Source organism: Panulirus ornatus, chromosome 44, assembly GCF_036320965.1.
Source record: "Panulirus ornatus isolate Po-2019 chromosome 44, ASM3632096v1, whole genome shotgun sequence".
Lineage (NCBI taxonomy): Eukaryota > Metazoa > Arthropoda > Malacostraca > Decapoda > Palinuridae > Panulirus > Panulirus ornatus.
Genome location: NC_092267.1, coordinates 7,293,721 through 7,316,481, shown reverse-complemented (window position 1 = coordinate 7,316,481; position 22,761 = coordinate 7,293,721). Strand labels below are relative to the sequence as shown.

Below are 22,761 nucleotides of genomic sequence, written 5' to 3'. Positions count from 1 at the left end.
CATGCTACCTTCATCCATTACCGCCGCCACCCCACCACACATGAAATGACACCCCCCTCCCCATGCGTGCGCGCGAGATAGCACTAGGAAAGGACAACAAAGGCCAATATTCGTCAACACTCAGCCTCAAGCTGTCATATTTAATGCACCGAAACCACAGCTCCCTTTCCACATCCAGGCCCCACAAAACTTTCCATGGTTTACCCCAGACGCTTCACATACCCTGGTTCAATCCATTGACAGCACGTCGACCCTGGTATACCACATCGTTCCAATTCACTCTTATTCCTTGCACGCCTTTCACACCTGTATGTTCAGGCCTCGATCGCTCAAAATCTTTTTCACTCCATCCTTTCACCTCCAGTTTGGTCTCCCACTACTCCTCGTTCCCTCCACCTTTGACATATATCCTCTTTATCAATCTTTCCTCACTCATTCTCTCCATGTGACCAAACCATTTCAATACACCCTCTGCTGCTCTCTCAACCACACTGTTTCTTTACCACACATCTCTTATTACCCTATCATTACTTACTCGATCAAACCACTTCACACCGCATATCGTCCTCAGACATCTCATTTCCAACACATCCACCCTCCTCCGTACAACCCTGCCTATAGCTCATGCCTCACAACCATATAACATTGTTGGAACCACTATTCCTTCAAACATACCCATTTTTGCTTTCTGAGATTACGTTCTCGCCTTCCACAGGGGTGCGTAATGTCTCCATAGTCATTTAATTTGTTTATGGATGGGGTTGTTAGGGAGGTGAATGCAAGAGTTTTGGAAAGAGGGGCAAGTATGCAGTCTGTTGTGGATGAGAGAGCTTGGGAAGTGAGTCAGTTGTTGTTCGCTGATGATACAGCGCTGGTGGCTGATTCGGGTGAGAAACTGCAGAAACTGGTGACTGAGTTTGGTAAAGTGTGTGAAAGAAGAAAGTTGAGAGTAAAGGTGAATAAGAGCAACGTTATTAGGTACAGTAGGGTTGAGGGACAAGTCAATTGGGAGGTAAGTTTGAATGGGGAAAAACTGGAGGAAGTAAAGTGTTTTAGATATCTGGGAGTGGGTTTGGCAGCGGATGGAACCATGGAAGCAGAAGTGAATCATAGGGTGGGGGAGGGGGGCGAAAGTTCTGGGAGCGCTGAAGAATGTGTGGAAGCCAAGAACGTTATCTTGGAAAGCAAAAATGGGTATGTTTGAAGGAATAGTGGTTCCAACAATGATATATGGTTGCGATGCGTGGGCTGTAGATAGAGTTGTGCGGAGGAGTGTGAATGTGCTGGAAATGAGATGTTTGAGGACAATATGTGGTGTGAGGTGGTTTGATCGAGTAAGTAATGAAAGGGTAAGAGAGATGTGTGGTGGTAAAATGAGTGGGGTTGAGAGAGCAGAAGAGGGTGTTTTGAAATGGTTTGGTCACATGGAGAGAATGAGTGAGGAAAGATTGACCAAGAGGATATATGTGTCAGATGTGGAGGGAACGAGGAGAAGTGGGAGACCAAATTGGAGGTGGAAAGATGAAGTGTAAAAGATTTTGAATGATCGGGGCCTGAACATGCAGGAAGGTGAAAGGCGTGCAAGGAATAGAGTGAATTGGAACGATGTGGTATACTGGGGTCGACGTGCTGTCAATGGATTGAACCAGGGCATTTGAAGCGTCTGGTGTAAACCATGGAAAGTTTTGTGGGGCCTGGATGTGGAAAGGGAGCTGTGGTTTCAGTGCATTATACATGACAGCTAGAGACTGAGTGTGAACGAATGTGGCCTTTGTTGTCTTTTCCTAGTGCTACCTCGCACACATGAGGGGGATGTTATTCCATGTGTGGCGAGGTGGCGATGGGAATGAATAAAGGCAGACAGTATGAATTATGTACATGTGTATGTATATGTATATGTCTGTGTGTGTGTATATATATGCATACGTTGAGATGTATAGGTATGTATATGTGCCGCGTGTGGACGTGTATGTATATACATGTGTATGGGGGTGGGTTGGGCCATTCTTTCGTCTGTGTCCTTGCGCTACCTCGCTAACGCCGGAGACCGCGACATAGTATAAGAAAGATAATATATATATATATATATATATATATATATATATATATATATATATATATATATATATATATATATATATATATATTCTCTCTCCTTGAGTAAGAATACAATAGGTTCTGACGTGTCCAGAGAGAGAGAGAGCAAGCAGCAGGTCGTGGAAGTATCGATCACAGAAGCCCTGGACAATTCAGGCCATAGTATCGCGCCACATGTACCTCGCGCCTTTGTTGTCGTTGTGGCACTGCACAATACACCGCCAAAATTTAGGTCCAGGCGCCGTGGAATCATAGCCAGCCCTCTATTGTATGATGTGTTACTGTATTTACTAGCTATGGTTCCAGGGTAGTGGCGGTGCCAATGACAGAAAACGGTATTATTAGAAGATGGGCGTGACTCCGCTATTCTGGTTTTCTGTTTACCTGTCGGATGAACAAAGGAATTTTAGCATTTTTTTTTTTTTTTATTTCGGACTGGGGGACAGTCGGTCTCAGAGGACTGCATGGGTCTTAGGTTCGAGGAGAGTGGATTCTTCGTTGTTGACGATCCATTTGTACGTTCGTAATCTTGCGGTAGAGAAGACGATAATGTTCAGATGAGTCGAAAGCGAATCTGATTTCTTCTTTTTTTAAGAGATAAATGGAAATTCCCCCACTGCCGGTGTACGCCATGCACGTCTTGTTGTCTATTGTTTTCTCCTGAAAAACATATTGGGGGGGGGGGGGGCAGCTTATTATTGGTCTCTCTCTCTCTCTCTCTCTCTCTCTCTCTCTCTCTCTCTCTCTCTCTCTCTCTCTCTCTCTCTCTCTCTCTCTCTCTCTCTCTCTCTCTCTCACGTCACTGACACTCGAGTGGTTAACCCTCCTAACGCATGAGCTGGAAACCCTTTCTTTTGGCCATATCTCTAGTCGAAAACGTTTACACACACACACACACACACACACACACACACACACACACACACACACACACGCATTATCTACTTATCTATCGGTCAGCTTGAGCCTGGTGGCCATTTTATTTTCCCCCTGGGTTAACCGGCCGTGAGCCAGCCTCCCACACTTTCCCCGGGATTCGAACCTGGGCCCTTGGGTTGCTTGTGGTAGTGGTTGTTACTGGCGTAGATGGGGGGACACTGTAGCGTGTCGCTGTCGCCCCCACAGTGTCAGTGTAGTGACGTCGCCATAGACAGGGTGGTGGGCGACAGCGGGACGACAGTGAGTCGTTCCATTGCTATTATGTTCGTGTCGGGCTACTCCTCCACCCAACCCTCCCCCCCCCCTCATAGTGGAGGCTGGACGCTCCTCAACTGTTGGGAAAACGTGGAGTCGGAGTTTATTCAGATTTTTTTCTTGTGTGTGTGTGTGTGTGTGATCTGCAGAAAGGTGTGTGAGTTTTCGAAAGAGGTGGATTTTAGGTTGAGCGGAAAGCAGCCCACAGTAGCGAAGGACGTTTAAGAGCGTACTTCAGTGGTAAGTGGATTGCAGCGACTAAATCCAGAGTGTGTTGTCGGCGGTGTGTGTGATCATTACACGAATGTGCACTTGGGAACTTATCGTGTTTCATTTTCCTGTGGTAACGACGGAACTTATTGATCACGCGCTCAATTGTGATCTCTTCCAGTATGTATATATATATATATATATATATATATATATATATATATATATATATATATATATATATATATATATATATGTGGAGAATGGGTGAGGAAAAATTGACAAAGAGGATATATGTGTCAAAGGTGAAGGGAATGAGAAGTGGGAGACCAAATTGGAGGTGGAAGGATGGAGTGAAAAAGATTTTGAGCGATCGGGGCCTGAACATATAGGGAGGTGAAAAGCGTGCAAGCAATAGAGTGAATTGGAACGTTGTGGTATACCGGGGTCGACGTGCTGTCAGTGGGTTGAATCCGGGCATGTAGAGCGTCTGGGATAAACCATGGAGAGTTTTGTGGGGCCTGGATGTGGAAAGGGAGCTGTGGTTTCGATGCATTGCACATGGCAGCTAGAGGCCTTTGTTGTCTTTTCCTAGCGCTACCTCGCGCGCACGCGGGTGGAAGGGGGTGCCATTTCATGCGTGGCGGGGTGGCGACGAGAGTGGACGATGGCAGCAAATGTGGATGTGTACACGTGTATATATGTATATGTCTGTATATATATATATATATATATATATATATATATATATATATATATATATATATATATATATTATATATATATGTACATGTTGAAGTGTGTAGGTACGTAAATGTGCTTGTGTGGGCATTTATGTATATACATGTGTATGTGGGTGGGTTGGGCCATTCTTTCGTCTGTTTCCTTGCGCTACCTTGCTAACGCGGGAGACTGCGACTAAGTATAATAGATGAATATGTAGATAAATAGATATATATATATATATATATATATATATATGTTATTTATTTTATACCCATACAAGGGTGAGGCGTGGGATCACAAGTTTAAACTTTCTCCCCGAAACACACAGAAGGCAATCACTCATACGTTGTGTAAGAAGCATATACGTCATCATAACGTTCATTAACTCGAGCGTCCCGTATAATGTACAGCGGCGGGGCCGTAAGAAGGATTTATGGTAGAGATAAGTTAGGCTTCACGCCAGGGATAGAGGAGGAGCCGGATTAATGTGTACTGCTCATTGGTAGCGTAATAAGCCATATCTGCCTGGGGAATAGCGCAGTAAGCTTATGCAACGCTGGAATTATAACCGGGCCGGGAGCCTGTGTTTACGAAAGGGGGGGGAGGGACGGCAACACTGCCCGTGCGAGGGACAAAGGATGGAGGCAGGGCGTATACAGGTAGGGTACATTTCAGTGGTGTGGAGAGGCCTCCGGAAAGTGCATGTTGTTTGCGGTGAAGTGATCGTATATAAGGCCTGGTGGAGTCGCTCGCTGGTATTGAGATGGTATGATTAGTATTAGTAAGGTAGTATTAGTAAGGTAGTATGAGTAAAGAGACTAATGTTAACGTCTGTTCAGGGAATGGTTTACCCCCAAAATCATAATTTGCAGACGAAAAAGGGGCAGTAGAATGCTTAGTATATATATATATATATATATATATATATATATATATATATATATATATATATATATATTCCTATGAGTCCATGGGGAAAATGAAACACGATAAGTTCCCAAGTGCACTTTCGTGTCATAATCACATCATCAGGGGAGACACAAGAGAGAAATATAACAGTCAGTTGATATACATCGAAGAGACGAAGCTAGGAGGTGGTTAGAGAGAGGTGATATAACAGGTCGAGTTCAGAAGGCGAAAGGTTTTTTGATTCTACCGTGTGTGTAACATGATTAGTGAACCACGCTAGGTATGTGAGCATTACTCTCCTGCCATGACTGTCATAATTCTTGCTCTCAAGAAAACACAACCACAACACGAACACAACCCTCCCCAGAGTCTTTTTGGGGAGGAAGTATTGCCGTGGGCATCTCATGAGGTTTCCAAAATAGAGTGGGTATGGATGTGCCCTGGTTTGTTTATGTGTTATTGCAAGGTTGTATTGTAGTGATTTGGCAATGATTAGTAGGAAGGAAGTGTGTCTGAGAATGATATAGTTGAAGATCTTGTTTTGGCATAGTTGAAATTGATTGCGTTACCGTAGCGAGTTGGGGTAATGTAGAGTAACATAAATTGGTGTTAAGATATTTCAAAAAGTGGACAGCTTAGGTCAACCAACACACAAGAGGCTGAGATTGTAGTGATCGAAAATGAACAATGTATTGTAGAAGTGGCTGACCACCTAACCACGGAACCGAGTTAAGATGATCAGTAAGTAATTTGGACTAATCGTTTCTACAAGAAATTTCTAACAGCTTATACCGTCTCGATAACTTAGCACTTTGAACATACTTCTGTTGCTGTACACATTTCGCGGGGCTTCTGACGTGTGGCTAAGTTGTTTGGTAAGCGATGCCTTCCTACGAACGTTGGTCGTGCACACGAATAGCAAAGGAAGTGTTTTTGACCTAAAATCCGTCAAAAGTTTTCGCGGCTCGAGTGGAATGGGTACGTCATCGGATGGCCATTGCATCATGTCTTTGAATAAGTCCGGGAAACAAAGTGGTATGATATGTCACTTTTTTCTTCTTTTCTAAGGAAAAGGAGATGGTGATGAATTGGTATATGGCATTTTTGTGTTCGTAAACCCGAGCGTTCAAGGTTAAAAGCCTTGTCCATACCCACAAAGTAACTTGTCGTATTCAATGTTTATATATACATTTTTTTTTGGCGTTAAACATCGTTTTTTCAGGCTAGTCTCAGGAAAAGATGCGTATACCGCTCTGTCGCTTAATGGGTTAGCTCTTAGACTCCATGGTAGATCTAGCTAGAGAGCAACATATAAAAACCGAACGTACGGGAGACTTAAAAAACTCATTTTCCCGGAACTAAATGGCCGAGAGATGATGAAACGGGAAAAGAAATGAACTCGTTGAGGTTTACATTCAAAGAGAAGTAAGGAAGAGTAAATAGTAACGGAGAAGGAGAAAGCTAATGGTTGAAATGGAAAGACGGGAAACCCGCATTGGCAACAGAGGAAGGAGAGAAGAGGGAGGAGGTGGGAGGGCCGTGCGTCCACCATGTCCCAACGGGGTTCCAGTTGTACGCTATGTAGAGCTGAGCCGACTTGCTGGAGGAATTGGTGCTCTGCTATGTTTTTACTGCCGGTGTGGCCGGCTGTAACCTGTCCCGGCTGGCTGAGGATTGTCTCGGGGGGCCGGGGTAGAGGCGTCCCATACCCCCCCACGGCTATAAATGAAGTCTGCCGTACTTGATGCGTGTAATAAAAGCCATTTTATCTACTTGCGCCCTGTGCTGCTTGCAGGGGCCGTGGTACACGTATATTCGCCATTTCCCGCGCTTGGGAGGTACCGTTTCAAGAACAGATGACAGAGGCTTATAGGGATGACCACTCCCCCTCCTCCCTCTCTCTCTCTCTCACTTGAAGTCCCCTTGTCTATTACATCTTTTGGAAAAGTGAAACTCGAGAGGGGAGGATTTCCACCAGCCCTCCACCCCACGCTTCCAACTCGCTCTTAGTCGCCTTCTACGACACGCAGGGAATACGAGGGGAATATTCTTTCTCCCCTACCCCTAGAGATTTTCCATATATATATATATATATATATATATATATATATATATATATATATATATATATATATATATATACATGAAACCACAAGGAAAACCAAACGCAGTAAGTTCCCAAGTGCAATTTCGTGCAATAATCACATCGTCAGGGGGTTGCAAGAATGAGATCGAAGACGTAGAAGTCAGTTGACATACAAGGAAAAGACGTGCCAATGGCGTCTTAGCTACGTCTCTTTTTTGTATTTCAACTAACTGTTCTACGTCTTTTATCTCATTCTTGTATCTCCCCTGACGATGTGATCATTGCACGAAAGTGCACTTGGAAACATATGTTTAATTTTTCTCGTGGTTTTGAGCATATATGTATAGGGTGGGGGAGGGGGCGAAAGTTCTGGAGCGTTGAAAAATGTATGAAAGTCGAGAACGTTATCTTGGAAAGCAAAAATGGGTATGTTTTAAGGAATAGTGGTTCCAACAATGTTGTATGGTTGTGAGGCGTGGGCTATAGATAGAATTGTGCGGAGGAGGGTGGATGTGCTGGAAATGAGATGTTTGAGGACAATATGTGGTGTGAGGTGGTTTGATCGAGTAAGTAATGAAAGGGCAAGAGAGATGTGTGGTAATAAAAAGAGTGTGGTTGAGAGAGCAGAAGAGGGTGTGTTGAAATGGTTTGGTCACATTGATAGAATGAGTGAGGAAAGATTGACCAAGAGGATATATGTGTCAGAGGTGGAGGGAACGAGAAGTGGGAGACCATATTGGAGGTGGAAAGATGGAGTGAAAAAGATTTGAGTGATCGGGGCCTGAACATGCAGGAGGGTGAAAGGCGTGCAAGGAATAGAATGAATTGGAACGATGTGGTATACCGGGGTCGACGTGCTGTCAGTGGATTGAACCAGGGCATGTGAAGCGTCTGGTGTAAACCATGGAAAGTTTTGTGGGGCCTGGATGTGGAAAGGGAGCTATGGTTTCGGTGCATTATTACACGACAGCTAGAGACTGCGTGTGAACGAATGGGGCCTTTGTTGTCTTTTCCTAGCGCTAACGCGCTGGAGGTGGGAGGGGGGGGGGGGATGCTATTTCGTGTGTGGCGGGGTAGTGGCGAGAATGGATGAAGGCAGCAAGTATGGATATGTACATATGTATACATATATATGTTTGTATACGGTGAAATGTATATGTGCGTGTGTGGGCGTTTATGTATATACAAGGGTATGTGGGTGGGATGGGCCATTCCTCGTCTGTTTCCTTGCGCTACTTCGCTAACGCGGGAGACGGCGGATAAGTATAATAAATGAACATATATATGTGTGTGTGTGTGTGTGTTTAGCGTTAATGGGATGGCCTTGATTAGGGCCTCAGTTGCCCGTGCCGTCTCAGCTAACATAAAAACTATGTGCCGGTTCTCTGTGGCTTGGACCCGAGGCGCACGTCTCGCTGGTGCTTCCAGTAGCTTTTGTTTGACGACTGGCTACACTAGGATGGGCCGTTACGATACCTCCTCCTCCTCCTCCTCCTCCTCCTCCCTCTGTCTTTCGCCTCATAACTCTTCCACTTGTAAGGGTTGCGTCTACAAATGTTTGAAGAGATTGAACTAATCCCTGAAACCTTTTTTTTTTTTTTCTTTCACCACATGCTCTCTTCATCCCTGACGACCATCACTGGAAAAAAAAATATATATATATATATATATATATATATATATATATATATATATATATATATATATATAGACAGATAGATAGATAGGTAGAGAGAGAGAGAGAGAGAGAGAGAGAGAGAGAGAGAGAGAGAGAGAGAGAGAGAGAGAGAGAGAGTGTTTGTTGGTCAAATGAATGTATGTACATAGGCCTCTCTCCCTCTCTCTCTCTCTCTCTCTCTCTCTCTCTCTCTCTCTCTCTCTCTCTCTCTCTCTCGAGTGGAGTGTCCAGGAGGTGTATAGCGAGGTGGCTGGGTGGTGGCTGGAGGGATTGGCTCTCTGTAAGGTTTCCTAGTGTTTGCCTCGCACGCTGACGACACCCCCCCCCCAACACCCACACACACACACACACACACACACACACACACACACACACACACACACACCCTCAGTCTAGTCTCGCCACCAGGCCAACGTAGATTTCTCTTTGCTTGTTAACTACTACAGGAGGCGCCCCTTCTATCACACACACACACACACACACACACACACACACACACACACACACACACACACACACACACACACACACCTATTTTAAGCCCGTTGTCAACATTGTTAAAAAGAAGATGTGCTCCATACCTTTTTTGTAAGTGTGAATAGATAAACTCTTCTGTTTTAATCTATTGATACGTACACACTATGCGCACCGCGCGGTAGCAGGGAAGGAAGGGTTAGTGCGCCCCCCTTGATGTAGGAATGGCAGGTGCAGTGTGTGATATCCATGTTGGCAGTGGAGAATCAAGGATGACCACCTCTGCCAACACCTCTTCTCGTGAGGTCTTCCCTCATTAGCTTCGTCTCTTCGATGTATATCAACTGATTGTTATATTTCTCTCTTGTGTCTCCTCTGATGATGTGATTATTACACGAAAGTGCACTTGGGAACCTATCGTGTTACCTTCCCCGTGGATTAGGGGCCTTTGATGGAATATCTTCACCTGGCCCTCTTCTCTGTTCCTTTTGGAAAATTAAAAAAAAAATGAGAGGGGAGGATTTCCAGCCCCCCGCTCCCTTCCCTTTTAGTCGCCTTCTACGACACGCAGGGAATACGTGGGAAGTATTCTTTCTCCCCTATCCCCAGGGATAGTATATATATATATATATATATATATATATATACGGAATAGCCGGGTGACAGTCCGGTTTAAGACTACTGAATCGTTATCTGGCTGCCACTGTGAGGCATTGGGTTCGATCATGGCTTCGAAGCAGATGTTTTCGTGGAAATAACTGGCAGAAAATAGCTCAAGTGACGACACATGTCCATTCCACCGTGGACTAAACCCTGCATTTCCTTTTGCTCGTTCGTTCTTCAACAGGAAGTAAAACACATTGTATTTTACCGTAAAAAAATGATCTAATGTATTTCACTGTAAAAATGATCCGATGTATTTTACTGTAATAATGTAGTTACGGTGTTATTGGCCCCGGTGAACTTCAAACCTGACGAGATAATAACCTCAAAAGGGGATTCTGGGCGACGGCAAAATAAAAGCTGATATGTGACCCGGCACAATAGACTCCGATCCTTTTAGGAGGGTTTCGGAGTCGACTATGGCATGTCGCAGGAGCCGTGTGTGATTTTGTTCTCAAGAATAAGGAAGGGACGATATTAAGGTCAGGGAGGGGAAGGAAGGGAAAGGGGGTGAGGGGGGTTTAATTAGTTTAATTAAAGCTTGAGATGGTGTTGTACGCTGGAGGTGTAGGATCGGGCGCGCGCAGCTTAGGGTATTGGATCGGGCTTAGAGGAATTGGTCTATATTGAGTACCTTTTGAGATGAAGTGCCTGGGTTTATAGTCAGTCAGTCAGGAGTGGCTGGAGGCCCATGGAAGGGAGTCGAATACCACCGAGGATTGTAGCCTGGTGGAGGTAGAGACGATTGGAACGCCTGTAGAGAGAGGTTGTGGGAGAGGTTTTGGGGTGGGGTTGTATTTCCAGGTTGATGTAAGGATTTCGTACGTCAGGAAGGAATTACGGGTGTGAGCGAGGGTGTTGCAACACCTGGCAGGCTTGGGGGGGGGTTTTGCCTGCTGGTGTTTCGAACGCGAGAAAAAATACACGAATGTATTTGAAAGCATCGGCTTAATGTTGACAAATTGTCTATGTAAACAGTCTGTGAATTGGGAAGGTGCCACACACACGTACACAGACAGACAGACAGACAGACAGACAGACAGACAGACAGACAGACACATACACAGACAGAAAGACAGACAGACAGACAGACACGTACACATACATACATACATACATACATACATACATACATACATACATACATACAGACAGACAGACAGATAGACACACACACACACACACACACACACACACACACACACACACACACACACACACTTACATACACACACGCTGCAGTTGGTACCTGGTATAGAGGCGTGGAAGAAGCTTGTATAAAGGGTGGCAAGCTGGGCGGCTGGGTGGGTGGATGGGTGGGTGGCGTGCCCACACCCGCAGCAAATCTGGGTGAGAAAGGAGGCGGTGGTGCGAGGAGGAGGAGGAGGAGGAGTGTGAGAAGGAACGCTTATCTCCAGGTCTGAGCTCACGCCCTGGTGCCTCGCCCCGTCGCCCCTCCCTCCCCTCCTGAGCCACCACGCCTAGGGTGGTGCCGCCAACCCACCCCACCCCACCCCGCCCCGCTGGGAGGGTGTCGGTATGGGCGAGAGAGAGAGAGAGAGAGAGAGAGAGAGAGAGAGAGAGAGAGAGAGAGAGAGAGAGGCAGGCAGGGAGGGGAAGACTATGATTACGTCACCGTACGAAGGGACTTGGCCTTTCACTCAAGACGAATGGGGAAAAGTACAGAAAATGGGGGGAGGGGGAAAAGTATAGAAAATGGGGGGAGGGGTAAAAGCCGTAAGCCACGCTGCAAGGGACCTTGTGATCTATATACATTTCCACGCAGCCTATATACATTGCCACGCAGCCTATATACATTCCCACGCGGCCTATGGCCGTGTTGCATCACATCACAATTATCCAGAAAGCAAATTCAGTTGCCGGACGACGGCAACTGAATTCCTGTTTCATAAAGTGCCTGAAATATATTTTCAGCATATGTTAGAGACTTCAGTTAGATTTTTGCCTTATCACAAGTTTAAGTCACCACACACTGAGAGAAACACGGACCTGTGATAGAAAAGGTGAAGTGCGAGTTTCCGTCTGGCGAAGTCTGGAGTTAGCATTTTTGTTAAAGGCTTGCATTATGACCATATTGATCTCCCTGCCCCCCATCTAGCACACAAGTACAGATTGGTTTTTCTCTTCGTGACTGACTTACTGTCTGACGATGATTTGGGGTTTTCTTGCTAGGATTTTGTGGAAAAAAAAAGAAAGATAATGTACATAGCAAGTGTTTGAATATATCTTTTCCTGTCTTGAGAACTTTAAATGATTTTATGTGGCCAATTTTGACTCGCATGGTGGTAAGTAGTTGATTATGTTACCAGCGTGAAAATGCATCTTTGTTTTTAGTGGCTTATTTCACTGTAATGAGGTATGTCAAACTACTACATTTCTCGTCTGCCCCAGATAGATAGATAGAGATAGATAGATGGATAGATAGATATAGATATAGATAGATAGATAGAGATAGATAGATAGATAGAGAGAGAGAGCGAGAGAGAGAGAGATAGAGAGAGAGAGAGAGAGAGAGAGAGAGAGAGAGAGAGAGAGAGAGAGAGAGAGAGAGAGAGAGAGAGAGAGAGAGAGATTTGAAAGGATGATATATGGGTTAATAATATAGTCTCTTTAAGTAGCATCTTAATAATTTAACGTCTCTTAAAACAAAGTTAAATTTTTGGATGATCTAATTTTTTCATCGTGATAAAAAGCTTTTAATATCCAGTAGGTTCTAACTCTTAATAGTTTCCGTAAACTCGAATAAAAAAGAAAAAAAATATGTTTTCAAACCGTCAAGCCATTTTAGATGGGAATGTTGTCAGCTCGTAATACTTTTACTGAATATTAGATTTCCTATAGATAAGATATATACTGATATAAGGTACAGGGATATGCTATGAAGCAAACAAAATTTCGCTATATAAAACAGGTGCTGGCCCGTGTGGACGCTGCTGGAAATGGTTGCTGGTAAAAGTCTTTCCTGCTCCGTATGATTATGGGGAAGTGTTGCCAATACGTGGTCGGAGGGAGAGGAAAATATGCGCTGGAGTGGGTAACCCTGGTAAGTTGGTTTGGCCGCTGGGTGTTTGTTGGTCCATGTCCGCTCCGACTGTAGGTCACAGTTCGCTCTGTCAGTCATTAATCGGTCACATTTTCGACTTGAATCACGCCCCCGTACCACATTGATGGATTGCCGGTATCTAATGATAATAAGATAAATGTCCTGGGCAGGGGAACACGTAAACCCCGTATGACGAAGGGGATGGTATATTACACAGACACACGGACGTACGATGGTGTGGATGTTGTGAGACGGAACATCTGGGCCCGGCCAACCGATGCTGCATTGCAGTGTGGCGGGGCGCACATAGCAGCAGCGGTTACTGTAGCCCTCTTTCAACTCGTAACATTCTCCTCTTTTATTTTTTTTCTCTCTCTCTCTCTCTCTCTCTCTCTCTCTCTCTCTCTCTCTCTCTCTCTCTCTCTCTCTCTCTCTCTCTCTCTCTCTTTTCGTTTGAGTTTCATCGAGTAATTTTTTTTAAGGCCAGTGGGTAGAGTGGCGTCTTTGGTAATGGTGGAGCATATTCATCATTGGTCTACGTTGTATTAGCTTCCCATTTAATGGTTCAGTTGACGAGATGGTTTTTAAACGGAATTTTAAATGTTCATGAGATGTTTAAACTGAATTTAAATGTTCATGAGATGTCTGTTACTTATTTGATTTTAAACTGAATTTAAATGTTCATGAGATGCCTGATGTTTATGTTTTTAAACTGAATTTAAATGTTCATGAGATGTCTGTTACTTATTTGATTTTAAACTGAATTTAAATGTTCATGAGATGCCTGATGTTTATGTTTTTAAACTGAATTTAAATGTTCATGAGATGTCTGTTACTTATTTGATTGTACACTGAATTTAATGTTCATGAGAATCCAGATGTTTATGTTTTTAAACTGAATTTAAATGTTCACGAGATGCCTGTTACTTATTTGATTTTAAACTGAATTTAAATGTTCATGAGAAGCCTGATTTAAATGTTTTTTTAAACTGAATTTAAATGTTCATGAGATGCCTTATATTTATCTGACTTTAAACTGAATTTAAATGTTCATGAGATGCCTGCCAATATTCATCTGCCCAGTCGTGTGGTAATTATTAGCGCTTTGAACACTGACACGACACCACAGGTTTGCTGGCCTTAGCCAACCATGACGCATTCACGCACCGCTTAGGGTTGAGGGCATACGTTCGAAGCCTGGTCCACAGTCAACACCCAGCTGTTTATCCACTCAGAGGAATTGGTCGATATAATGGGTACCTAGCACAGGCTACGGTATATGTTTACCAAATGGCGTCCTAGCTTCGTCTCTTCGATGTATATCAACTGACTGTTATATTTCTCTCTTGTGTCTCCCCTGATGATGTGATTATGACACGAAAGTGCACTTGGGACCTTATCGTTTTTCAGTTTCCCTGTGGACTCATAGAATATATATATATATATATATATATATATATATATATATATATATATATATATATATATACATATATATGCATATGATGTGATTATTACACGAAAGTGCACTTGGGAACTTGTCGTTTTTCATTTTCCCCGTGGACTCGTAGGAATATATATATATATATATATATATATATATATATATATATATATATATATATATATATATATATATATATATATTAGCGTTAATGAGATGACCTTCTTTAGGGCCTCAGTAGCCCGTGTCGTCTCAAGTAACAAGAACAAAGTTATATAACAACGCTTTCTGTAACACTTTCTTGATATATATATATTTGTTTTGTTCAGGAGGTCGCAGTGTCTTTAGTCTGAAGTTGATTTTGCCATTGTCTCCAGGGTTTAATTTTGTTTAATGTTTACGACGATGCTCATGCTCGATGTATATTAATATCTTCTGTATCTTTCTTCTGGTTCCTCGTATTATTCAAAGTTTTTTACACGTTTGCAGAAATTAGATTTTTTTTGGACAATCAACTTTAGATGATAATCGGTTTTGTAAATAATGGTGTTGATGTGTCTTTTTTTTCGATGTTGTATACAGGATGGACTGTTGTGTGATGTGTGTGTGTGTGTGTGTGAGAGAGAGAGATGTTTGCTCTATGGTGGAGCGTGGAGTGGCAACATCTGGGGGAGGGGATGGAGGGTGAGGAAAGGGGATGGGTATACAGTGGTGATGTCCTGCTGCTCGTGGTGGAGTGGGGGTGGGTATGGGGATGAGAGGTGAGGGTTGGGGGGTAATGCAGCAGCAGCAGCTCAGCGTCATTAAAACTTTGAATGGGGGTCTGACCAGTCACGCGGGGCTACCCACCCTACCCATTACACCATACCACCCCCGACCCACCTCACTCACTCACTCACTCACTCACTCGCCTCCCTCCCTACCTCACTCGCTCGCCTCTGCCCTCCTTCCCTCCCTCACTCACTCACTCCACGGGTGGATTTGAAAAGGCGAGCTGGGTTTGGGGATGTGATATTCTATAGATAGGATGATTTCTGGGACATTTCTCTCCCCCCTCCCTCCTTTTTTTTTATGTACAGACGTGTATACAGTGGGAGTTGGGGCAGGAGTGTGTGTGTGTGTGACATGTATACAGTGGGAGTTGGGGCAGGAGTGTGTGTGTGTGTGACATGTATGCAGAGGGAGTTGGGGCAGGAGTGTGTGTGTGTGACATGTATACAGTGGGAGCTGGGGCAGGAGTGTGTGTGTGTGTGTGTATGTGTGTGATATGTATACAGAGGGAGTTGGGGCAGGAGTGTGTGTGTGTGGCATGTATGCAGTGGGAGCTGGGGCAGGAGTGTGTGTGTGTGTGTGACATGTATACAGAGGGAGTTGGGGCAGGAGTGTGTGTGTGTGTGACATGTATACAGGGGGAGTTGGGGCAGGAGTGTGTGTGTGTGACATGTATGCAGAGGGAGTTGGGGCAGGAGTGTGTGTGTGTGACATGTATACAGTGGGAGCTGGGGCAGGAGTGTGTGTGTGTGTGTGTGTGTGTGATATGTATACAGAGGGAGTTGGGGCAGGAGTGTGTGTGTGTGGCATGTATGCAGTGGGAGCTGGGGCAGGAGTGTGTGTGTGTGTGTGACATGTATACAGAGGGAGTTGGGGCAGGAGTGTGTGTGTGTGTGACATGTATACAGGGGGAGTTGGGGCAGGAGTGTGTGTGTGTGACATGTATACAGTGGGAGCTGGGGCAGGAGTGTGTGTGTGTGTGTGACATGTATACAGAGGGAGTTGGGGCAGGAGTGTGTGTGTGTGTGACATGTATACAGAGGGAGTTGGGGCAGGAGTTTGTGTGTGTGTGTCTGTGGTGCAAGCAACAGTGCCGTGGGTCGGTGTTCTGTCAATTAAGAGCAAATCTTTTACGAATTATATGTTGTTTTTTATTTTAGTCGTTGGAGGAAACAGTGAATATTTACAGTAAGGTTTGAAGATAATGATTGCGCATATAGAGCGCGGGACTAATTTAGAATTTTAATTTTTAATTTTTTTTTTTACAGTACAATAACTATTTTGTATATTTTTGTATCATTGATGTGTCATTATGTCAAAAAATTATTGCCATTAAAAATGGTAGATATATATTTTTTTCCTCGTTATCTAAGCAATTTTTATTTGGTATGTGGAGCTACATTCAGTCCTGTTCAGTACGTAAATTCTGTATCATGAACGAAATGTGTATTTTTGCGTTGCCATGATAGATTAGCCAACCAGATTCAAGCCACGGTTTGGGTGATGTCTCATTATGATATCCTGTTTATGAGATGGATTTTGAGTGTGGAGATGTGAGGAAGATGTGGAGGCATGTTTGAGATCCTATGTATGAAAGGGATTTTGAGTGTGCAGAAGTGAGGAAGATGTTAAGGCATGTTTGAGATCCTATGTATGAGAGGGATTTTGAGTGTGCAGAAGTGAGGAAGATGTTAAGGCATGTTTGAGATCCTATGTATGAGAGGGATTTTGAGTGTGCAGAAGTGAGGAAGATGTGGAGGAAGGTGGTGTTGGTTGGTTTGCTCATGTCGTTGGCAGAAACACACAATCCTCAGGTCACTGCGCCTGCAGCAGACGTGGGCTGTGGTCTTCAACAGCCATTTGGGACTGACGGAGTGCATGCATGTTCTCTCTTGCTTCCCCCGCCCGAGTACGCCATGCACCGCCATGCATCCACCACCCCTCCAACACCTCCACCTCACACACACACACACACACACACACACACACACACACACCATGTACCAACAGGTGTCTCTCTTTCTCGACGAAGAGAGGCAAATGTGTGTTGTGACTTGGATGATGAAACCTGTTGGTGTATATAGTCCCCGCCCGTCATGACTGATTTGAGTCTGGTCATCAGCTCCCATGTTCGATACCCTTTTACATTATATATATATATATATATATATATATATATATATATATATATATATATATATATATATAGTATATAGTATATATAAATGCGCACTTTCATAGAACATATAACACCTTCCAACAGCCAGGATTCGAACCCAGGACCTTTCGATATATATATATATATATATATATATATATATATATATATATATATATATATATATATACAGGGATAGAGATAATGACACTTCATTTATTTAAACTTGGATTACTGCAGTTAATTCATGTATATCTCCATTTTACACGGGATGGCACTATTATTAATCCTCTTAATGCTATTAAAAGTTTGTACTGGGGGTCGAGTATATGAAAGTCCTTCGCGAGGATGTATTGTTCATCATCCTTGGTTCTTGCCTAACCCTCAACCTACGAAATGTCTCAGAGTTCTACGTGTTTTTTTTTTTTTTTTTGAGACTTCTCCCCCCACAGGGACGACCATCGGCTCACCCTTCTGCTTGTGCAGTGAGTTAAAAGGAATGTAAGTGTGAGAGGAATGGCCCAGGAATTGCCTGGTTAGGTATATTGAGGGGTTGGGTGAGAAGACATGTTCAGGTGAGGTATGGTAGTTTGTGGTTGAGAATGGTTATAGTTGATGGTCTGGTTTGTGGTTGAGAATGGTTAGTTAATAGTCTGGTTTGTGGTTGAGAATGGTTAGTTAATAGTCTGGTTTGTGGTTGAGAATGGTTAGTTAATGGCCTGGTTTGTGGTTGAGAATGGTTAGTTGATAGTCTGGTTTGTGGTTGAGAATGGTTAGTTAATGGCCTGGTTTGTGGTTGAGAATGGTTAGTTAATAGTCTGGTTTGTGGTTGAGAATGGTTAGTTAATATTATGTCAGTGACAAACCTCCTCCCATGTGTGGCGTGTGGAAGTAATTCCTTTTCTACCCCGAGTGACATATGAACCCAAAGGGTCGTACCGTCGTGCTCAAGGGTCGTACCGTCGTGCTCAAGGGTCGTACCGTTCGTGCTCAAGGGTCGTACCGTCCGTGCTCAAGGGTCGTACCGTCGTGCTCAAGGATCGTACCGTCGTGCTCAAGGGTCGTACCGTCCGTGCTCAAGGGTCGTACCGTCCGTGCTCAAGGATCGTACCGTCGTGCTCAAGGGTCGTACCGTCCGTGCTCAAGGGTCGTACCGTCCGTGCTCAAGGATCGTACCGTCGTGCTCAAGGATCGTACCGTCCGTGCTCAAGGACCGTACCGTCGTGCTCAAGGTACCGTACCGTCGTGCTCAAGGACCGTACCGTCGTGCTCAAGGGTCGTACCGTCCGTGCTCAAGGATCGTACCGCCGTGCTCAAGGATCGTACCGTCGTGCTCAAGGATCGTACCGTCCGTGCTCAAGGATCGTACCGTCCGTGCTCAAGGATCGTACCGTCCGTGCTCAAGGATCGTACCGTCCGTGCTGAAGGATCGTACCGTCGTGCTCAAGGGTCGTACCGTCGTGCTCAAGGGTCGTACCGTCCGTGCTCAAGGATCGTACCGTCGTGCTCAAGGATCGTACCGTCGTGCTCAAGGATCGTACCGTCCGTGCTCAAGGATCGTACCGTCCGTGCTCAAGGATCGTACCGTCCGTGCTGAAGGATCGTACCGTCGTGCTCAAGGGTCGTACCGTCGTGCTCAAGGGTCGTACCGTCCGTGCTCAAGGATCGTACCGTCCGTGCTCAAGGGTCGTACCGTCCGTGCTCAAGGGTCGTACCGTCGTGCTCAAGGGTCGTACCGTCGTGCTCAAGGGTCGTACCATCGTGCTCAAGGATCGTACCATCGTGCTCAAGGGTCGTACCGTCGTGCTCAAGGGTCGTACCGTCGTGCTCAAGGGTCGTACCGTCGTGCTCAAGGGTCGTGCCGTCGTGCTCAAGGGTCGTACCGTCCGTGCTCAAGGATCGTACCGTCCGTGCTCAAGGATCGTACCGTCGTACCCAAGGTACCGTACCGTCGTACACATTGCCAAGGTACAAGGTATGAATCACTCGTACCACCCTAGTTAAACCTCTTAACGACCCCCCCCCCCCCCCACTCCTGAGTCTTTACCATTAACTGAATTACGGTCGTCACAGGCATAATTAAACCATTAACTGCTTTACCAGCTCAACGGTGAGTGGATAACTCGGCTCTATCTATCTATCTATCTATCTATCTATCTATCTATCTATCTATCTATCTATCTATCTATCTATCTATCTATCTATCTATCTATCTATCTATCTATCTATCTATCTATCTATCTATCTATCTATCTATCTATCTATCTATCTATCTATCTATCTATCTATCTATCTATCTATCTATCTATCTATCTATCTATCTATCTATCTATCTATCTATCTATCTATCTATCTATCTATCTATCTATCTATCTATCTATCTATCTATCTATCTATCTATCTATCTATCTATCTATCTATCTATCTATCTATCTATCTATCTATCTATCTATCTATCTATCTATCTATCTATCTATCTATCTATCTATCTATCTATCTATCTATCTATCTATCTATCTATCTATCTATCTATCTATCTATCTATCTATCTATCTATCTATCTATCTATCTATCTATCTATCTATCTATCTATCTATCTATCTATCTATCTATCTATCTATCTATCTATCTATCTATCTATCTATCTATCTATCTATCTATCTATCTATCTATCTATCTATCTATCTATCTATCTATCTATCTATCTATCTATCTATCTATCTATCTATCTATCTATCTATCTATCTATCTATCTATCTATCTATCTATCTATCTATCTATCTATCTATCTATCTATCTATCTATCTATCTATCTATCTATCTATCTATCTATCTATCTATCTATCTATCTATCTATCTATCTATCTATCTATCTATCTATCTATCTATCTATCTATCTATCTATCTATCTATCTATCTATCTATCTATCTATCTATCTATCTATCTATCTATCTATCTATCTATCTATCTATCTATCTATCTATCTATCTATCTATCTATCTATCTATCTATCTATCTATCTATCTATCTATCTATCTATCTATCTATCTATCTATCTATCTATCTATCTATCTATCTATCTATCTATCTATCTATCTATCTATCTATCTATCTATCTATCTATCTATCTATCTATCTATCTATCTATCTATCTATCTATCTATCTATCTATCTATCTATCTATCTATCTATCTATCTATCTATCTATCTATCTATCTATCTATCTATCTATCTATCTATCTATCTATCTATCTATCTATCTATCTATCTATCTATCTATCTATCTATCTATCTATCTATCTATCTATCTATCTATCTATCTATCTATCTATCTATCTATCTATCTATCTATCTATCTATCTATCTATCTATCTATCTATCTATCTATCTATCTATCTATCTATCTATCTATCTATCTATCTATCTATCTATCTATCTATCTATCTATCTATCTATCTATCTATCTATCTATCTATCTATCTATCTATCTATCTATCTATCTATCTATCTATCTATCTATCTATCTATCTATCTATCTATCTATCTATCTATCTATCTATCTATCTATCTATCTATCTATCTATCTATCTATCTATCTATCTATCTATCTATCTATCTATCTATCTATCTATCTATCTATCTATCTATCTATCTATCTATCTATCTATCTATCTATCTATCTATCTATCTATCTATCTATCTATCTATCTATCTATCTATCTATCTATCTATCTATCTATCTATCTATCTATCTATCTATCTATCTATCTATCTATCTATCTATCTATCTATCTATCTATCTATCTATCTATCTATCTATCTATCTATCTATCTATCTATCTATCTATCTATCTATCTATCTATCTATCTATCTATCTATCTATCTATCTATCTATCTATCTATCTATCTATCTATCTATCTATCTATCTATCTATCTATCTATCTATCTATCTATCTATCTATCTATCTATCTATCTATCTATCTATCTATCTATCTATCTATCTATCTATCTATCTATCTATCTATCTATCTATCTATCTATCTATCTATCTATCTATCTATCTATCTATCTATCTATCTATCTATCTATCTATCTATCTATCTATCTATCTATCTATCTATATATATATATATATATATATATATATATATATATATATATATATCTTATTTATTTTATTATACTTTGTCGCTGTCTCCCGCGTTAGCGAGGTAGCGCAAGGAAACAGACGAAAGCATGGCCCAACCCACCCACATACACATGTATATACATACACGTCCACACACCCACATATACATACCTCTACATCTCAACGTATACATATATATATACACATCCAGACATATACATATATACACATGTACATAATTCATACTGTCTGCCTTTATTCATTCCCGTCGCCACCCCGCCACACATGAAATGACAACCCCCTCCCCCCGCATGTGCGCGAGGTAGCGCTAGGAAAAGACAACAAAGGCCCCATTCGTTCACACTCAGTCTCTAGCTGTCATGCAATAATGCACCGAAACCACAGCTCCCTTTCCACATCCAGGCCCCACAGAACTTTCCATGGTTTACCCCAGACATTTCACATGCCCTGGTTCAATATTCCATTGACAGCACGTCGACCCCGGTATACCACATCGTTCCAATTCACTCTATTCCTTGCATGCCTTTCACCCTCGTCTTACTTACATTAATCACAGATGCCGGAGCACATCCGTTGGCGTACCAGGATTAAAATCATTGAGAGAGAGAGAGAGAGAGAGAGAGAGAGAGAGAGAGAGAGAGAGAGAGAGAGAGAGAGAGAGAGAGAGAGACTCGCGCTGTCATGTTTGTTTACGTCCCGCGTGAAGTCGCGCCAGAGAAATGTTTTACCGATTCCCCCTTGTGGGTGGGTGGGTGGGTCGTCCTCGTAGCTTGGGGTCGTATCCGCGTGGGTGGGTGGGTCGTCCTCGTAGCTTGGGGTCGTATCCGCGTGGGTGGGTGGGTCGTCCTTGTAGCTTGGGGTCGTATCCGCGTGGGTGGGTGGGTCGTCCTCGTAGCTTGGGGTCGTATCCGCGTGGGTGGGTGGGTCGTCCTTGTAGCTTGGGGTCGTATCCGCTCAGGTAATGGCTTCCCGGTCCCCCGTAGCCAGGGTAATTAAGGTGGTGTTCCGCTGTTGAGGCCTGGGCAGTATAATAATGGGAGAGGATGTCTAATGGTGGGGTGGTGTGGGGTTGGGGGACGGTGTGGGTGGTGTGGGGTTAGGGGACGGTGTGGGTGGTGTGGGGTTAGGTTGGG

General features: G+C 43.3%; 1 protein-coding gene across 1 annotated transcript in view; it reads left to right on the top strand.

The window, feature by feature from the left end:
- LOC139762798 (uncharacterized) overlaps window positions 1–22,761 on the top strand; it is a 199,554-nt gene that overhangs the window by 6,257 nt on the left and 170,536 nt on the right. The window lies entirely within an intron of this gene.